The sequence below is a fragment of the Mustela putorius genome, unplaced genomic scaffold, assembly GCF_011764305.1.
Source record: "Mustela putorius furo isolate JIRA1106 unplaced genomic scaffold, ASM1176430v1.1 tig00000430_pilon_pilon_pilon, whole genome shotgun sequence".
Lineage (NCBI taxonomy): Eukaryota > Metazoa > Chordata > Mammalia > Carnivora > Mustelidae > Mustela > Mustela putorius.
In genome coordinates this window covers 5,425,606-5,437,972 of record NW_025421377.1, presented here as the reverse complement: position 1 = coordinate 5,437,972, position 12,367 = coordinate 5,425,606, and the positions used below count along the sequence as shown (strand labels likewise).

The window sequence follows — 12,367 nt, the reverse complement described above, 5'->3', positions numbered from 1 at the left end:
ATGTCCTCTATGTTATTCCTTATGCTCCACAAGTAAGTGAAACCATATGATAATTGGCTCTCTCTGTTTGACTTATTTCACTCAGCATAATCTTCTCCAGTCCTGTCCATGTTGATGCAAAAGTTGGGTATTCATCCTTTCTGATGGCTGAGTAATATTCCATTGTATATAAGGACCATATCTTCCTTACCCATTCATCTGTTTGAGGTCACCTTGGCTCTCTCTGCAGTTTGGTGATTGTGGACATTGTTGCTATGCACATTGAGGTACATATGATCCTTCTTTTCACTACATCGTATCTTTGGGTAAATACCCAGTAGTACAATTGCAGGGTCATAGGGTAAATCTATTTTTAATTTTTTGAGGAATCTCCACACTGTTTTCCAAAGTGGCTGCACCAACTTGCATTCCCACCAACAGTGTGAGAGGGTTCCCCTTTCTCCACATCCTCTCCAACACTTCTTGTTTCCTGTCCTGTTAATTTTGGTTGTTATAACTGGTGAAAGGTGGTATCTCATTATGGTTTTGATTTGAATTTCCTTGATGGCTAATGATGATGAACATTTTTTCATGTCTGTTAGCCATTTGTTTGTCTTCTTCGGAGAAGTGTCTCTTCATGTCTTCTGCCCATTTTTTGACATAATTGTCTGTTTCTTGGATGTTGAGATTAAGGAGTTATTTATAGATCCTGGATATCAGCCCTTCCTCTACAGTATTATTTGCGAATATCTTCTCCCATTCCGTGGGTAGCCTCTTTGTTTTGATTATTTCCTTTGCTGTACAGAAGCTTTTGATCTTGATGAAGTCCCAAAAGTTCGTTTTTGCTTTTGTTTCCTTTGCCTTTGGAGACGTGTCTTGAAAGAATTTGTTGTGCCCGAGTACCAGCTTTGTAACAGAGTTTGAAGTCTGGAATTGTGATGCCACCATCTTTGGTTTTCTTTTTCAATATTCCTTTGGTTATTTGGGGTCTTTTCTGATTCTTTTCCTTTTTTATTTTTAAAGACCTTATTTATTTATTTGTTAGAGAGAGAGAGAGAGAGAGAGAAGGAAGGAGTGTGCATGCAAGTGGGTACAAGCAGGGGAAGCAGCAGGCAGAGAAGCAGGCTCCCTGCCGAGCAAGGAACCCAATGTGAGACTTGATCCCAGGACCCTGGGATCATGACCTGAGTTGAAGGCAGACACTCAACTGACTAAGCCACCCAGGCATCCCTCTTTTCTGGTTCCATACAAATTTTAAGACTGTTTGTTCCAGCTCTGTGAAAAAAGTTGCTGTTGTTTTGATAGGGATTGCATTGAATATATAGATTGCTTTAGGTAGCATAGATATTTTACCAGTATTTGTCCTTCCAATCCATGAGCATTGAACGTTTTTCCATTTCTTTGTGTCTTCCTCAAATTCTTTCATGAGTGTTCTATAATTTTCTGACTACAAATCTTTAGCCTCTTTGCTTAGGTTTATCCTAGGGATCTTGTTTTTTTTTTTAGTGCAATTGTAAATGGAATCGATGCCTTAATCTTTTCTTTTTTCTGTCTCATTGTTAGTGTATAGAAATGCAACTGATTTCTGTGCATTGATTTTATACCCTGCCACATTGCTGAATTCCTGTATGAGTTCTAGAAAATGTGGCATGGGGTCTTTTGGGTGTTCCCCATAGAGTATCATGCCATCTGCAAAGAGTGAGAGTTTGACTTCTTTGTTGATTTACATATCTTTTATTTCTTTTTGTTGTCTGATTGCTGAGGCTAGGACTTCTAGTACTATGTTTAACAACAGTGGTGATAGTGAACATCCCTGCTTTGTTCCTGATCTTATGGGGAAAGTACTTAGCTTTTCCCCAAAGAGAATGATTTTCACTGTGAGCTTTTTGAATATGGCTTTTATGATATTAAGGTATGTTATATCTATCCCTACACTGCGAAGAGTTTAATCAAGAAAGGATGCTGTACTTGTCAAGTGCTTTTTATGCATCTATTAAGAGAATTGTATGTTTCTTGTCCTTTCTTTTATTAATGTAATGTGTCACATTTACTGATTTGTGGATGTTGAACCATGCTTATAGCCCAGGAATAAATCCCACTTGGTTGTGGTGAAGAATCTTTTTAATGTACTGTTAGATCCTATTATCTAGTATCTTGATGAGAATTTTGGCATCCGTGTTGATCAGGGATATTGGTCTGTAATTCTCCTTTCTGGTGGGGTGTTTGTCTGGTTTGGGATCAAGGTAATACCAGCTTCATAGAATGAGTTTGGAAGTTTCCCTTCCACTTCTATTTTTTTAAACAACTTCAGAAGAATAGGTAATATTTCTTCTTTAATTGTTTGGTCAAATTCCCCTGGAAGCCTTCTAGCCCTGGACTCTTGTTTGTTGGGAGACTTCTGAGTACTGCTTCAATTTCTTTGCTGGTTATGGATCTCTTCAGGTTTTCTACTTCTTCCTGTTTGTTTTAGTAGTTTTTTTTTTTTAAAGATTTTATTTATATAATTGACATAGAGAGAAAACACAATTAAGGGGAATGGCAGAGGGAGAGGGAGAAGCAGGCCCCCCCACCGAGCAATGAGTCTAATGTGGGGCTTAATCCCAGTACCCTGGGATCATGATCTGAGTTGAAGACAGATGCTTAACTAATTGAACCATCCAGGACCCCGGTTTTGGTAGTTTATACATCTCTAGGAATACATCCATTTCTTCCAGATTGCCTAATTTGTTGGCATGTAGTTGCTCGTAAAATGCTCTTATAATTGTATTTCTACAATGTTGGTTGTGATATCTTCTCTTGAACTTATGATTTTCTTTATTTGGATCCTTTCTCTTTTCTTTCTGATAAATTTGACCAGGGGTTTATCAGTCTTATTAATTCTCTCAAAGAACCAGTTCCTAGTTTCATTGATCTGTTCTACTGTTCTTTTGGTTTCTTTCTCATTGAATTATGCTCTGTTCATTATTATTTCTCTTCTCCTGCTGGGTTTAGGCTCTATTTGCAATTCATTCTCCAGCTTCTTTAGGTATAAAGTTAGGTTGTGTATTTAAGACCTTCCTTGTTTCTTAAGAAAGGTTTGTATTGCTATATACTTCCCTCTTAGGACCACCTTTGCTGCATCCCAGAGGTTTTGAATAGTTGTGTTTTTGTTATCTTCTGTTTCTGTGAACTTTTTAAATTTTTCTCTAATATCCTGGTTGACCATTCATTCTTTAGTAGGCTGCTTTTTAGCTTCCATGTATCTGAATTCTTTCCAAATTTACTCTTATGATTTAGTTCAACTTTCAAAGCACTCTGGTCTGAAAATATGCAAAGAATGATCCCAATCTTTTGGTACTGGTTGAGACCTTGTTTATGACCCAGAATGTGAGTCTATTCTGGAGAATGTTCCATGTGCACTATAGAAGAATGTGTATTCTATTGCTTTAAGATGGAATGTTCTTTTTTTTTTTTTTTAAGATTTTATTATTATTTATTTATTTATTTATTTTGGAGATAAAGAGAGTGCAAGCTGGGGGTTGGGAGGCAGAGGGAGAAGCAAACACCCTGCTGAGCAGGGAGCCCAATGAGGGACTTGATTCCAGTACTCTGGGATCATGACTGGAGCTGAAGGCAGACACTTAACCAACTGAGTGACCAAAGTGCCCCTAGGATGAAATGTTTTTGATTATATCTGTGAAGTCCATCTGGTCCAACATGTCATTCAAAGCCCTTGTTTCCTTTGTTGATCTGCTGCTTAGGTCGTCTATCCACTGCAATGAGTGGGGTGTTAAAGTCTCCTACTATTATTGTATATTATCTTGTGTTTCTTTAATTTTGCTATGAATTAGTTTATATAAATGGCTGTCCTCATGCTAGGGGCATTAATATTTATAATTGTTAGATCTCCTTGTTGAATAGACCCTTATTTATGATATAGTGTCTTTTCTCATCTCTAGTTAGAGTCTTTGATTAAAAATCTAATTTGTCTCATATAAAGATTGCCACCCTAGTTTTTTGTTTTGTTTTGTTTTTGATGTCCATTGGCATGGTAAATGGTTTCCCACCCCCTCACTTTCAGTCTGGAGGTGTCCTTGGTTCTAAAATCATTCTCTTATAGACAGCATATCAATGGGTCTTGCTTTTTTATCCAATCTGATACCCTGTATCTTTTTTATTGGGGCATTTAGCCCATTTACATAAGAGTAACTATTGAAAGATATGAAGTTAGTGTCATTGTATTACCTATAAAGTCACTGTTTCTGTATATTGTCTCTGTTCCTATTTGGTCTGTTACTTTTGAACTCTCTCTTTGCTTAGAGGATCCCCTTTAATATATTTTCCAGAGCTGGTTTAGTGATCACAAATTCTTTTGATTTCTGTTTGTCCTGGAAGGTTTTTATCTCTCCTATTTTGAATTACATCCTTTCAGGATAAAGTATTGTTGGCTACATATTTTTCTCATTTAGCACCCTGAATACATCATGCCAGCCCTTTTTGGCTGGCCAGGTCTCTGTGCACAAGTCTTCTGCCAATCTAGTGTTTCTATCCTTGTAGGTTACAGACCTCTTGTTCTGAGCTGTTTTCAGGATTTTCTCTTTGTCTCTAAGGTCACTATTCTATGTCAGTGTGTTAACCTATTTTTATTTATTTTGAGGGGGGTTCTCTATGCCTCCTGGACTTGAATGCCTTTTTTCCTTTCCCAGATTAGAGAAGTTCCCAGCTATAATTTGCTCCAATATACCTTCTGCCTCTCTCTCTCTCCTCTTATTCTGTGATCCCAATTAGTCTAATATTACTTTGCTTTATAGAATCACTTATCTCTTGAATTGTCCCCTTGTGATCCAATAATTCTTTATCTCTCTTTTTCTCAGCTTCTTTATTCTCCATCACTCGGTCTTCTATATCATTAATTCTCTCTCTGCATCATGTATCCCAGCAGTTATAACCTCCATTTTTTTTAATTGCATCTCACTAATAGCCTCTTTTATTTTGCCTTGATTTGATTTTAGTTTTTTTATTTCTCCAGAAAGGAATTCTCTAGTGTCTTCTATTTTTTTTCAAGCCCAGCTGATATCTTTATAATCATTATTCTGAACTCTAGTTCTGACATCTTACTTATATCCATACTGGTTATGTCCCTAGCAGTTAATAATCCTTTTTGTTCTCTTTTTTGAGGTGATTTTTTCCATCTTGTCATTGTATTCAGAGAAGGAAAGATGAACAAGAGAAAGAAATACTAAAATGGCAACAATGACCCCAGAACAATATACACAAAACAAATCAGAAGAGGTCCAAAACTGAAAAAAAGAAAAAAAAAAGCTGAAGAAAAAGAGAGAGAATATAATCAGACAGGTGAGCAGAACAGATCAATACACTATATCCTGGGTATATTTTGGTCTGCTTGTTAGAAGAAACTACACCCAAAAATTGTAAAGAAAGAAAAGCTTTATACACACACATATATATTTATGTATTTACATGGAAAGGATAGAATGTAACTGTGAAGATGAAAATTTAAAAAGACTTTAATAATGAAAGAAAAAAGAATAATAAGAAAAAGAGAGACAAAGAGAGAATGTAATGAGACAGGTGAAGAGAACAGAGCAATGCACTAGATTCTGTGTGTATTTTGGTCTGTTTGTTAGAGGAAACTGCATCCCAAAATTGTAAAGAAAGGAAAACTTACATATATTCAAAAAATAAATTAAATACAATGAAAGGTACAATGTAAGTGTAAAAATGAAAATTAAAAAAATATATTTTTAAAAAAGAGTTGATAAAGTAAGAAACTGGTTAAAAAGGAAAGAGAAAAAAATTAAAATTGAAAAACTAAAGAACCATGGGGGGGAAACCCATGAATTCTATGTACTATCTTCCCCTAGCACTGAAGTTGTTCAGTTCTATGTGACCTGGTGAATTTGGTTGGATATTCTTGCTGATCTTCTGGGGGAGGAGACGGTTGCTCTGATTCTCATGTGTCTTTGCCCCAGGCAGAACTACAATGCCCTTGCCAGAGGCCAGGTTAATTAATCTGCTCTTGGGATTGTTCTCTATAGGTTTTGTTCCCTGAAGACTTTCCTCACAGCTTTAGAGGATGAGAAGGAAAAACGGAGGCCTCCCAATCTCTGGCCCCAGAGCTGAGTGCTCAGGGCCCCACTCCTCAGGGCCCCCTCAGGGAAAAGTGTCCATTACACCTGTCTCCCTGGTCTCCATCTGCACTCCGTGCCCACCCAGCCTGTGACCAAGCATTTGTATATCAGGCAAGCGACCCCATTTAGAGTCCCCAAAGCCACTCCTCAAGGGGAGGAAGGGGGGTTTCCCCAGTTCTTCTGCTTGCTGGGGCCCTGCTCAGAGAGTGGTCGTATATGGCAACCCTGAGCTGGGAGCCCACTCCCGAGCTCACTGATTTTAGTTGGCTTCCCAGCTCTGACGCCTGGGAGCTCTGCCACACTCAGGTACCCTGGGGGATCCTGAGACCACCCTGTCCCACCTAGGATTCTGCCCTACTTCACTACCAGAGCATCTTTCAGACATGGACATCCTCACCAGATCAGACTTCTACAAGGTCGGATTTTGCACTCCACTGCTATATCACTTTCTGGCTCTCTTGCAGAGCCTCCCTCCCCCCGCCCTTTATCTTCCCATATATCACCTGGGATTGATTTCTCTGCACCTCCTACCTTGCAGAAAGAGGTCACTTTTCTATTTGTAGAAGTGCAGCTATCCTTTTCTTAGGTCTGCAGTTGAGTTTGCAGGTGTTTAGAATGATTTAATAGCTGTCTAGCTGAATTCCTGGGACCAGAAAAACTAGGGTCCCCTACTCCTCCAACATCTTGAACCGACCCCTATCTTAATGAAAATAAAGAGTGTAACTTTGAAAAAACAAATAGACCTCCATTTACAAGACAACTCTTTTACTTCCTTTCTACTGTTTTGATTATCACTTGCAAGATTTATGTTATTCTCGTTTTGTTTAAATTTGGAAACTGGAATGTTGAGGAGCAGCTGATAAAGCACATATTCCAGATTTTAAAGTTTTAGCTTAGTATCAACTCTTCAGGACAAGAAAGAGCTAGCAGATTTTCATTTTTTGTGAAAATATGGCAATAAAAATGCATTTGTAGTTACAAAACAGGTCAGGGTCATTTGCGGTGCTCATTAGTTCTGCCACTCCCGTGAAAAAGGCTAAAAGCACTGTCTACATTTTGCAAATGAAAAAAAAAGTTAACAGGTTTCATCTTGCCCTGGGTATAATAGCAAAGCCTGTGGTAGAGCCAGAAATAGAACCTGAACGCATTCATGTTCCTTTTTTGATATAGAACAGGACTCAGCTCAAGCAGCCTCATTAAAATTGTGCTGCAGAAGAAGCGGGTCTACCTCTTCACTCAATTTTCCTTAATAGAATTAAATGGCTCATTTAGGCTGTGCTTTCAACTGGATACCTTATGTTTATTCATTTAACTGACCCACCAAATATCATTCATACAGTAATTTCATAGACTACATTGGATACTAAGCATAATAGGAGGCATGTAATCATTTTAAAGAATTCTTTTAAGAAAAAACAATATTTAAAATCTAATATAATCAACCAGTAAAAGACAGCAAGCACTGTTGCTTAGGGTCAGCTGGTCAACATGGGCCTTCGAATATGGCTGCCTTAATAGGATTCTGGATTTCAAAGGGTTCTAAATTAAATATTGTAATCACTGTGAAGGAAAAGCACCCTCAAAGTTGCAGAAATTGAGAATTCCGTGCTGCCATCCTGTGTCCACCATCTGGCCACTGCAGCTATGACTTCAGTTTCCTTCCCTAAGTTTGTACAAGTGCTGGGATGGAACTTGAGTCAGTGCTGCTACAGTGTTGCAATGTGCTTAGAAACCCTAATATGTCCACCAGCCAGCCATATGCCTGGACTGGGAGTAGAATAGTTCTCACAAAACTTTAGCAATACGTGGATCTTCAGGGGCAAAATGAGGAATTTCATCATGCCTACTGGACCCAGTGGGTAGCTGAAAAAATTAAATGAGATCATCTCCATAGAGCAATGTAAGCACAGAACAGGTAGTAACTGCTCAATAAAGGCGAACACTTTGTATCTTTAACACACTGGGCTGATACATGCCAGCCTTGCAAACAGCAACATTTTATTGGCATGCATTTATATACCATGTCATCAATAAGCATCACTTATGGGCATGTTTAACATGGTCTTCAAGGCCTGGCAAGGTCTGTCAATGACCAGCATCTCCAGCCACAACTCCCCCCCACACACACACTGTAGTCTACTATATATCATGCCTTATCCTGTGTCTCTCTCCATGCCCTACCCATTGGTTTTTGTGCAAAAATCACAGCAACCTTCCTGCATTTCCATGAAAGCACGGAGCTCCTTCCTATAATACCCGCTCTGTACATGCATTCCCCTCTTCATGGAACTATACCCCAGGGTTTTCTCCTTCTCCCCATAAACTCGTCTTCAGTTTTCTGCTTCAACAGAAAGCTGAGTCTTTGATCTCCATTGTAACTCTTCTTAAGCATTAATTTTGCATTTTTGATGTGATTCTTGTATTCATGTCTGTTTTACCCACTAGACTGAAGTTTCCACCAGGGCAAGGTCCATGTTTGGGGCTTTTCCCCCCCTCACTATCTATATCCCTCCAGGTCTATCACAGTGTTTGGCATATGTTACTTTCTCAATACGTACAGGTTCTATAAACATATAAGGCTATGACTCCCAATGATTGAGCATTTCTCTTTCCACTTTATTTCATAATCCCTGTTCTTCTCACCTCTGACCTTAACTATAATATGAAGATACACATATTTTATTAGGTTTAAATAGCTTGGGAAAAATAAAATGTAAATTTCAGCTTAAAAAAGAGAGAGAATAAAAGAGATTTCAATGAAATAAACATAACGAGAAATGGGGCGGTGAGCCAACCCACGGAGCAGTATGACTAGTGGTTAAGCCATTACTACAGGCCCATTCCGGGGCTGGGAAGCTGAAGGGTTTGAAGACCCCCTTCCCATTGCCACCACAGTTAATCTTCTCCATAAGTTTCCTCTCACTAGTGACTTCTACTAGAATTGTGTGCTCCAGGGCAATGGGCCTTGTCCATCTTGGTTTCCTCTGCGTTATCAAATATGGACCAAAATAGGACCCTACCTGTGTGCAGGATGCCAACCAAGCATCACTCCTTAAAAAGCCTTTTATCCTATTTAGTCACTTCCACAGTGAAATATATTTCCAAAAGAGCCCACTGCCACCAGTTATGATTTCTGTTTGTTTCTTAGAGGCAGAGGATGACTATTCACAGGAATGACTTTTTGCGATCTTCAGTTTTTCAAGTTATAATAAATACTGACATTTTTCTCCTTAGCATGAGACATACTGGTTTACTTACGTCTTGATTTTTCTCCTCCACTAGACTGTCAGACTAAGGCCTCGGTTTCATCCACCCGAGGATTAGAAAGTCGCATGGCACATAGTAGGTACTCAAATGCGAACAGACCTGTGGCATGGGAAAGAACAGCTCGGGATTTTAGGAGGTGGAAGACCCAGAGCGGTGCCCCAGGTGCTGAGCGGGGGAGGTAACCGTGAAAGGCTCGCCAGTAGAGTCCCCGAGGACGGGACGTTGGCCTGAAAGAACCAGATCCAAGAGAGTCCTGAGGGACGCCATTATCCCGCTGGGCCCCTCAGGCTCCGAAAATGATGGCCTGCTCCACTGGACTCGTCTTCCCGCCAAAGCAGGAGCCAAAGGTCCCTGGCGCTGAGACCTTCGGGGCCAATGGCCGGTCCCGCCCCCTCCCACCCCTTCCCAAGGATTGGTTGCTCTCCCAGCCGCCCCGCCCCCTGCCTTCCCAACGATTGGCTGCTCTCCTCGACGCCCCGCCCCTGCCTTCCCAAGGACGGCTGCTCGCCCCGCCCCCTGACCCCGCCCCGCCCCCTTCCCGGGGATGGGCCACCCTCCCAAACCGCTTTGCAGCCCCGCGCAGCTGGCAGGGTCTTGGCGGGGTCGGTTGTCGCTAACCTTTTCGTCTCGCCTACTGGGGCGGTGAGTGTGGCTCAGCTCTCAGGTCCCCTGTGGCGGGGAGGTCGCCCGGCTGGGGCTGCGCTCGCCCCGCGTCCCCTCGAGCTTTGCCCGCCCCGAGCTCCGCTGCTCCCGGCGGCCAGAACGGAGGGGTAGAGCAGTCTCCTCCGAGGCCCGGGGGACGGGCGGCGCAGTCATTCCCGGGGCCACGCGAGGCACAGGCGAGCGCGGAGCCTCCCGCAGGCTTCCCCGCGCCCGAGGGCGCCGCCCTAACAACCTCGCGCTTTGCTCCCCCAGGGCGCCGCCGAGGCCACCTCGAAGCGGGTTCGGGGCCGGCCCGCCTGCGCCTGCGGGAGCCCGGCCCGACTCGGGGACCGGGACCGGAGAGTTCGTCGCCGACGTGTGCCAGGCTGCGTGGGCTGGGCTCTACGCGCAGGTAGGTCCGCGTCCTGGAGAGAAATGCCAGGACCCAGGCCCGGAGCACGTGGCCTGTGGCGACCGGGGTACCCACGTGTTCGGTTCAGTGGACCCCAGATTGGCCCTTCGGATTGGGGGAATGCGCGTTCCCGGGCTCCCCCAGCACAGCAGCTGCTTCCGGTGGGTTTTCGGACTCTTCAAGAAAGCGCTGAGATCCAGGGGATAGAGGAGAGGAGTGCAGGGATCCTAGAGAACCCTGTAGAAAACCCACCGGCCCTTCCCTGTGCCCTTTTAAGGCTGACGTAGTGCCTTAAGAGGCTAACACAGAAGGGTAAAGTAAGTCTCCATAAAACCCAGGGAAGAGATCGTAGACCTCCTCTTTGGATCCTGTTTGGAGTCACGGCTGAACCAGAGGGAAAATTTTCTTTCGGTTCAAGCACCCAGGTGATATTTTAACAGGGCTCGGAGCACAAGTGATGAAATCAAACTTAACCTTAGCATTGATGGTACATTCAGTGGAAGTGTTGGCATTTATCACGAAGGCAGGAACAACCTACTAGAATGACATAAAAACTATAGATTGAGAACGTCGGAAAGCCCTGGGTGACAAAGGTCATAAAGCCTCTGGAGACAGACTTCACCTGGTAGAAACACCAGATCCAGAATACTGAAAACTGACCCATTTTGAAATGCTTTTTTGGTCACCCCATGCCTGCTGACATGTATAAACTTTCCATTCCTGGACTGGGTGAGCATATGGGGCCTTGAGTGAACAATTGAGTAAGTAGACTAGTTACATACTGTTGGAGCATATCATCAACAGGTGAAAAAAAACATGGTCTTCACTTACTAACAAGCCTCGCCATACCTTTCTACCAGGAGATGGAGTATACACCAAAGTTTTTAGAAGAAAACTTGTATTATCAGCTCACTGGGACAGACTTTAGGAAATGCTGTTAACCATCTACGCTGTCATCAAAATTAAAATCTTCCAGGATTCCCATGAGACACACCCAAGCTAGCTCCAGATCATCATGCTGGTAACATTTAGAAGGCTATCCCTCTGAATGACCTCAAATTGAGGACTTCCAGAGCCTACTCAGACTCCAGAAGCAGATGACACTATGAAATAAGCAGCTTTGTCCAAGATCTTGAATCAAGAATGTTCTCTTCATTTATCTTCCCTTGAAGCCTTTCTCCCTGACCTGGAAAGTTCTCTGACCTAGAGATCTTTAGAAAACAAAAAACAAAAAACCCTTCCTCTTTTTTTATAGAAAGATTGGCTGGAGGTTGCTTGTCTTAAACTATTCTCCCTCTGTCCCTCCACTATGGGCTTCCTTTCAAACAGAGTCTTGCTTCAGCTAACCCTTGGTGCTTTTTCAATAATTCTAGCACAGCCCCATCACCCACTCCCACCACTCTTCCAAACCCCTTCACCTTAGCTAATTTATCTGATCGCTGGTTTTATCAACATCTGTATAATGCACAAGAACTGAACTAGTTTTTGTTCCTGCCCACGCAAGTACCTGGTGGAACCATTCTTTATAGTGGATGTATAAAAGGGAACCGTATCCATAAACAAGAGGATAAAATGACTCTACTTGGCATTAGGAAACTTAGAGGCTCAAGGCCTATCATATACTCAGATGAAGCTTTTGGAGGGAAATTTTCCTCTTTGTATTGAAAATAAAAATCACACTGGACCCTTCCTAGGTAACATACCAAAACAGTACTGTAATTAGACACGCTGGTTTGATTCCACAGATGGCACCTTCAGACCTACAGATGTTGTAAATGAGCCCAGGACTGATTATTATGATGCAAATGTTTGCCTGGCCACTGGACAATATTCCTAGTTTGCAGGCCACACATGTGAGACATGGAATAGCTTGGCTTTTCCCTTGGTTGCTCTGCCCAATACCCAAGACTATATATGGGTGGCCCCAAATTCTGGA

At 42.2% G+C, this 12,367-nt stretch overlaps 1 non-coding gene across 1 annotated transcript; it reads left to right on the top strand.

The window, feature by feature from the left end:
• Positions 1-10,695: 10,695 nt before the first annotated feature.
• LOC123392092 lies at positions 10,696-10,817 on the top strand. Its single transcript, XR_006606753.1, has one exon. It is a non-coding gene; the product is annotated as a small nucleolar RNA SNORA26 (small nucleolar RNA).
• The last annotated feature ends 1,550 nt before the right edge of the window (positions 10,818-12,367 follow it).